Source organism: Meriones unguiculatus (assembly GCF_030254825.1).
Source record: "Meriones unguiculatus strain TT.TT164.6M chromosome 13 unlocalized genomic scaffold, Bangor_MerUng_6.1 Chr13_unordered_Scaffold_44, whole genome shotgun sequence".
In the NCBI taxonomy this organism is placed as follows: Eukaryota; Metazoa; Chordata; class Mammalia; order Rodentia; family Muridae; genus Meriones; species Meriones unguiculatus.
The window spans coordinates 1,012,495-1,018,143 of record NW_026843651.1 but is presented as its reverse complement, the minus strand read 5'-3'; the positions used below and the strand labels follow the sequence as shown (position 1 = coordinate 1,018,143).

Here is a 5,649-nt window from a genome sequence, read left to right as displayed (position 1 = left end):
GTTCCTGTCCTCTCCAGGTCTTACTATTTCCCACTTCTTACATAAGATTCCATGAACTCTTCCCAACAGTTGGCTGTAAGTCTCAGCATCTGCTTTGATAGTCTGCAGGGCAGAGCCGTTCAGAGGCCCTCTGTGGCAGGTTTCTAGGTTGTTTCATGTTTTTTTTCTTCTGACGTCCATCCTCTTTGCCTTTCAGGATGGGGATTGAGCATTTTAGTCAGGATCCTCTCTCTTAATTAGTTTCTTTAGATGTACAGATTTTAGTAGGTTTATCCTATGTTATAAGTATATACGAGTGAATATATACCAGGTGTGTCTTTCTACTTCTGGGACAGCTCATTCAGGATGATCCTTTCCAAGTCCCACCATTTACCTGCAAATTTCATGATTTCCTTATTTTTCATTGCACAGTAATACTCCATTGTGTAGAAATACCACAATTTCTGCATCCATTCTTCAGTTGAGGGGCATCTGGGCTGTTTTCAGCTTCTGGCTATTACAAATAAAGCTGCTACAAACATGGTTGAGCAAATGTCCTTTTTGTGTACGTGAGCCTCTTTTGGATATATGCCTAGTATTGGTATGGCTGGATCTTGAGGAAGCGCTATTCCTAGTTGTCTGAGAAAGCGCCAGCTGAATTTCCAGAGTGGTTGTACAATTTTACATTTCTCCACAACCTCTCCAGCATGTGTTGTCACTTTAGTTTTTCATCTTTGCCATTCTGAAGGGTGTAAGGTGAAATCTCAGGGTCGTTTTGATTTGCATTTCCCTAAAGGCTAATGACATTGAACATTTCTTTAAGTGTTTTTCTGCCATTCGATATTCCTCTACAGAGAATTCTCTGTGTAGCTCTGTTCCCCATTTTTAATTGGATTACTTGGTTTGCTACTTTTCAGCTTCTTTAGTTCTTTATTTATACTGGATATTAGCCCTCTGTCAGATAAAGGGTTGGTGAAGATTCTTTCGCAATCTGTCTCCTAACATGACCTTGCCTCTCCACTCAACTCCCACTTTTCCTTATAGTTGAACCAACTGCATTGATTGTTCCTGGTACTTGAGGATAGCATGGGAGGTTCTCATTGGGCTTTCAGTCATTTACAGGCTGTTACAATGGAAAATAAAGTTAGATCTGCCCCTTTTAATCTTGTCTCTGGTGTTTGATTCCCAGGATTCTGTGTGGGCTCTGTTGCCACTCCAATTCCGGATGGTTCCTGATTCCCACATTTATGTAAGTACTGGCAATCAGGACTAGTTATTTGCAAGACCAGCAAAACCTCTTCACTGCTGAGCCAACTCTCACACCCTATGTTGCCTATTTCTTACCAACATTTACATTGCTGATGCTTTCATCTGTTTTGTAACTGTTTAAACATAGATTTCATTTTAGGAAGATCATATCAACGTTACAATTGAAAGTGAGGCACTTCAGGTTTCTAGAAGATGTGTACATAACTAGAGGGAATGAATAGTTTGAAGAAACTTGAGCAAAGATCTGTCAGTTCTTTCTATCTATTGTTTGTTTGATTAATTCCTGCAGAGTATTATGTGCCCCTGACTCTTCTGTAATTCATTGCATAGACCAGGCTACTGTCCAGCTTTATGAGATATACCTGCCTCTGCCTCCTGAGGGTTGTTGGAATTAAAGGCATGATAAAATACACCCAGTTTGCCCATTGTTTTTATACTCAGGAACTGTTCATACAATTTCTCTGAGGTAGGCTAAGCACAGTTGATCTGTTTACTTGTCTCCCCTTCTTTATGTCTGTTAATTAGCATTTCTTTTTCAAAGCTACATCTTTTTTGAAATTTTAAATTTATTTTTATTTTAATTAGAGTTTATTCACTTTGTATCCCCCTGTAGCTCTCCCTCCCACCTCCCCTCCCAATCCCACCATCACTCCCTCTCCCCTACCAGTACCCCTCCCCCAGTCAACTGATAAGGGAGGTCCTCCTCCCCTTCCCTCTGATCCTAGTCTATATGGACTCATCAGGAGTGGCTGCAGTGTATTCCTCTGTGGTATGGTAAGGCTAGGTGTGGGGAACACACCTGCAGGGTAAGCACTCAGGAGCAGAGGCAAGAGGATCACATTTCCAATAATTTTTAAAGATTTATTTACTATTTATACAACATTTTGCCTGCACACTAGATCTCAGTATAGATGGTTGTGAGCTACCATGTGGTTGCTGGGAATTGAACTCATGGCCTTTGGAAGAATAGCGAGTAGTGCTCTTAACCTCTGAGTCACCTCTCCAGCCTCATGCAAGAACATTTTTAAGAAGAAATTTATGGTATTTATTTGTTCATGGCCCTTTCTTTCTTTCTTTCTTTCTTTCTTTCTTTCTCTTTCTTTCTTTTTCTTTCTTTCTTTCTTTCTTTCTTTCTTTCTTTCTTTCTTTCTTTCTGTCTTTCTTTCCTTCCTTCCTTCCTTCCTTCCTTCCTCCCTCCCTTCCTTCTATCCTTCCTTCTGATTTGTTTATTTATTTATTTATTTATTTATTTATTTATTTATTTATTATACAGTATTCTGCCTGCATGTACCACTGGAGCCATTTGAGGGCATGAGAGCTCACTATAGGTGGTTGTGAGCCACTATGTGATTGCGGGGAATTGAACTCAGGACCATTACAAGAGCAGCTAATGCTCTTAGCATCTGAGCTACCTCTCTAGCACTGGTCCCACTTTTCTTTACTTCATGTTGCTTAAATTTTCAAAAACAGAAATGAATGTGTTATGAACATCTGTAGAAGGAGGCATTGTTTTTCAAGGAAGAAAATGAAAACATGATTAATAATTCTTTTCTATGGTCACACATAAGTTTGAATGAATACTGTCAAGTTCATCTAAATGGCTTTTGTCAACATGTGGTGAATTAAATTTATCATTGTTTTCAGGATGATGTTTCTTTTTTTTTTACTTCTTCTTTTTTTTTAAAAAAAAATATGGAACGCTTCACGAATTTGCGTGTCATCCTTGCACAGGGGCCATGCTAATCTTCTCTGTATCGTTCCAATTTTAGTATATGTGCTGCCGAAGCGAGCACCAGGATGATGTTTCTTATGACCACTAGGAGGCTATATGCTGCCTTAGCTGATCTAACTGAATGTATCAGTAAACTGTACCTTTTCATGGAGAGGTGGGAAGGCCAGCCTTGACCTTGTGATACTCCTGTCTCAGCCTTCTGAATGCTGGGGTTCTAGGCTTGGGCTGCTTAAACGAGAACACTGAAGCAGATGGTACATTTATCTGTTTCTGGGAATTATCACCTTTTAAAAATTCCAAACTTGGTATGTTTAATGTATCTCACACATTTAATAAGATATTAAAATGTATCGATGTCAGGCAACCCCTAATCAACTATAATTCCAACTTTAAGGGATCCACTATCCTCTTCTATCATCCATGGACACACACACACACAAAACATATGTGTCTTTTAAAAAGTAAATGTGCAATCACAAGTAGAAAAGCACATTTTGAAGCAATGTGCAACTGAGAAGCACCGTGATGATATGACCTTGACGTGCAGAATATTTCCTCAAGTGTTTCACACCACTCTTCTTCAGTAGAAGGTGTTCACCTCTATACAAAATAAAAATAGAACCCTGTGTCTCCCCCTAGCCCTTGCCCCATGGGTCTTTTGTCGTTTCTCTTGCCACCTTTGACTTCTTTTGTTTTCAAATCATTAAGAATTTCTTGTAATTGAGATTTAAAAATTGAAATAAAATCAAGATTTAAATCTTTCTTCCATCCAGGGGTGGCTCTGATGTTTGGTTTAATATTATTATTGTTATTATTATTATTATGGATTTTTTTTAGACAGGGTTTCTCTGTGTAGCCCTGGCTGTCTTGGACTTGCTGTGAAGGCCAGGCTGGCGTCTAACTCACAGAGATCCTCCTGCTTCTGCCTCTCCAGTGCTGGGATTAAAGTTATGTACCACCATGCTTGAGGCAGGACATTCTTATAGCCCAGTTGAAGTCATACTATGTAACTTAAGACATGTCCAGACATGTGAGTGTGAAGAGCTGGCAGGGGGTGCAAGCCCTTGGTTTTGGAGACAGGGTTTCTCTATGTGACCTTGCATGTCCTGGACTCCCTTTGCAAACCCGGATGACTTGGAACTGACACCCACCTCTGCTTGCCCCACTGATGGTCAAAAGCATGTGATGCCACACCTGACTTCTTGTTATAATCTTTAAAAATGATTTATAATCTCTGTGTATGTTTCTGCCTTCGTGAGACCAGCCCTGTTTTGACTAGGAGAGTTGGCACTCACTAAAAGAAAGGAGTCAAGTCCGCCTACCCTAAGCACGAGGTACTCTACTCTCAACTGCTGAGTCAGTGGGGGTGTGGGCCCAAGCTATAGCTTGTAATAAAAAGATCCTCATGTGTTCTGCAATGGCTCATCACCTGGTGGTCTTTTGTGGTCTCAAGAAATGGGCACAACAGAGGCAATCCCATGGAGGATTTATACTTTCAGAATAGCCATAAATGCTCTTCAGTTAGACCTTAGAAAAGTGGGTTATGGCAGAGCATAGAAAACTCAGGTATGGGCCTCCAGTGCCATCAGGTGGAATTCTTAACACTGGGCCTGGTAGAAGCTTGTGTTACAGTTAGCACAAGCTTACAGGTATTCCTCAGTGTTAGTACACTAGGTCCACCAAAGAGGCTGGTAAGCAATGGCCAATAAGGGCTAAAGATGGCCCAACACAAATCGTTATTTGGCTCTGGACATACCAATGTTGCCACATCACTGCAGAGGAAGCAGGAACAGCACCAGATAATTAAGAGATGGCTTAGAATTCTGGGATAGCCATCAACAATTGGGCAAGGCTTAGTACTCCATGAAATGACTGGAACCCACAGCAATGATAACAGAGATGCACAGAGCTATGCCAAAACCATAACCAGAGGACCCTAAAAGGCAGGGCAGATCACTTGTTTGGAGAAGGGGCTTTATCTCACAGACACACATTTTGTATTACATAAAGAGGAAATTGTTAGGCTCCAGTTTTCCAGAAAACATTAAAATAATTGACATGTCTATTGTTATTAGTAAAAAGAGTGAAGAAAAAAATATGAGGACTACATGTGGGTAGAGATACAGATGTTCGTTCACATGAAAATACCATAAAAGCATGAAACGAGAAGACATAATTTACACTTAACATTCACCACAGTCCTGTCCAACCCCCCACTAAATTATTTTAAAGCAATATATACATGCATATATATATATACAGGCATATAAAGAATTGACACCTTACAAGTATACCCTTGAGTTTTTCTGTTACCATCTGTTGTGGCTCATGGGACCTAGTCTGGTTTGTTTCCCCAATGAAACTCCCTTGGAGAAAACTAAGTTTTTCATTTATTATTATTATTACTTAAAGAGGTAGTGAGTGTGCTTTTTGGAGGGAGGGAAACTTTATGATTCATGGTGTAGTTATTTTTATTATGGAAGATTTGTTTATTATTTGTACAGTATTCTGTCTGCTTGCCAGAGGAGGACACCAGGTCTCACTATAGATGATTATGAGCTGCCACAAGGGTGCTGGAAATTGAACCCAAAACCTTTGGAAGAACAGCTGGTGCTCTTAAGCTCTGTGCCATCTCTCCAGATCCCTTATTTTTTTATTTTTATTTATTC

At 40.0% G+C, this 5,649-nt stretch overlaps 1 non-coding gene across 1 annotated transcript; it reads right to left on the bottom strand.

Annotated features, from left to right (window-relative positions):
* Window positions 1–2,934: 2,934 nt before the first annotated feature.
* LOC132651290 (U6 spliceosomal RNA) lies at window positions 2,935–3,041 on the bottom strand. Its single transcript, XR_009589049.1, has one exon. It is a non-coding gene; the product is annotated as a U6 spliceosomal RNA (small nuclear RNA).
* Between the last annotated feature and the right edge of the window lie 2,608 nt (window positions 3,042–5,649).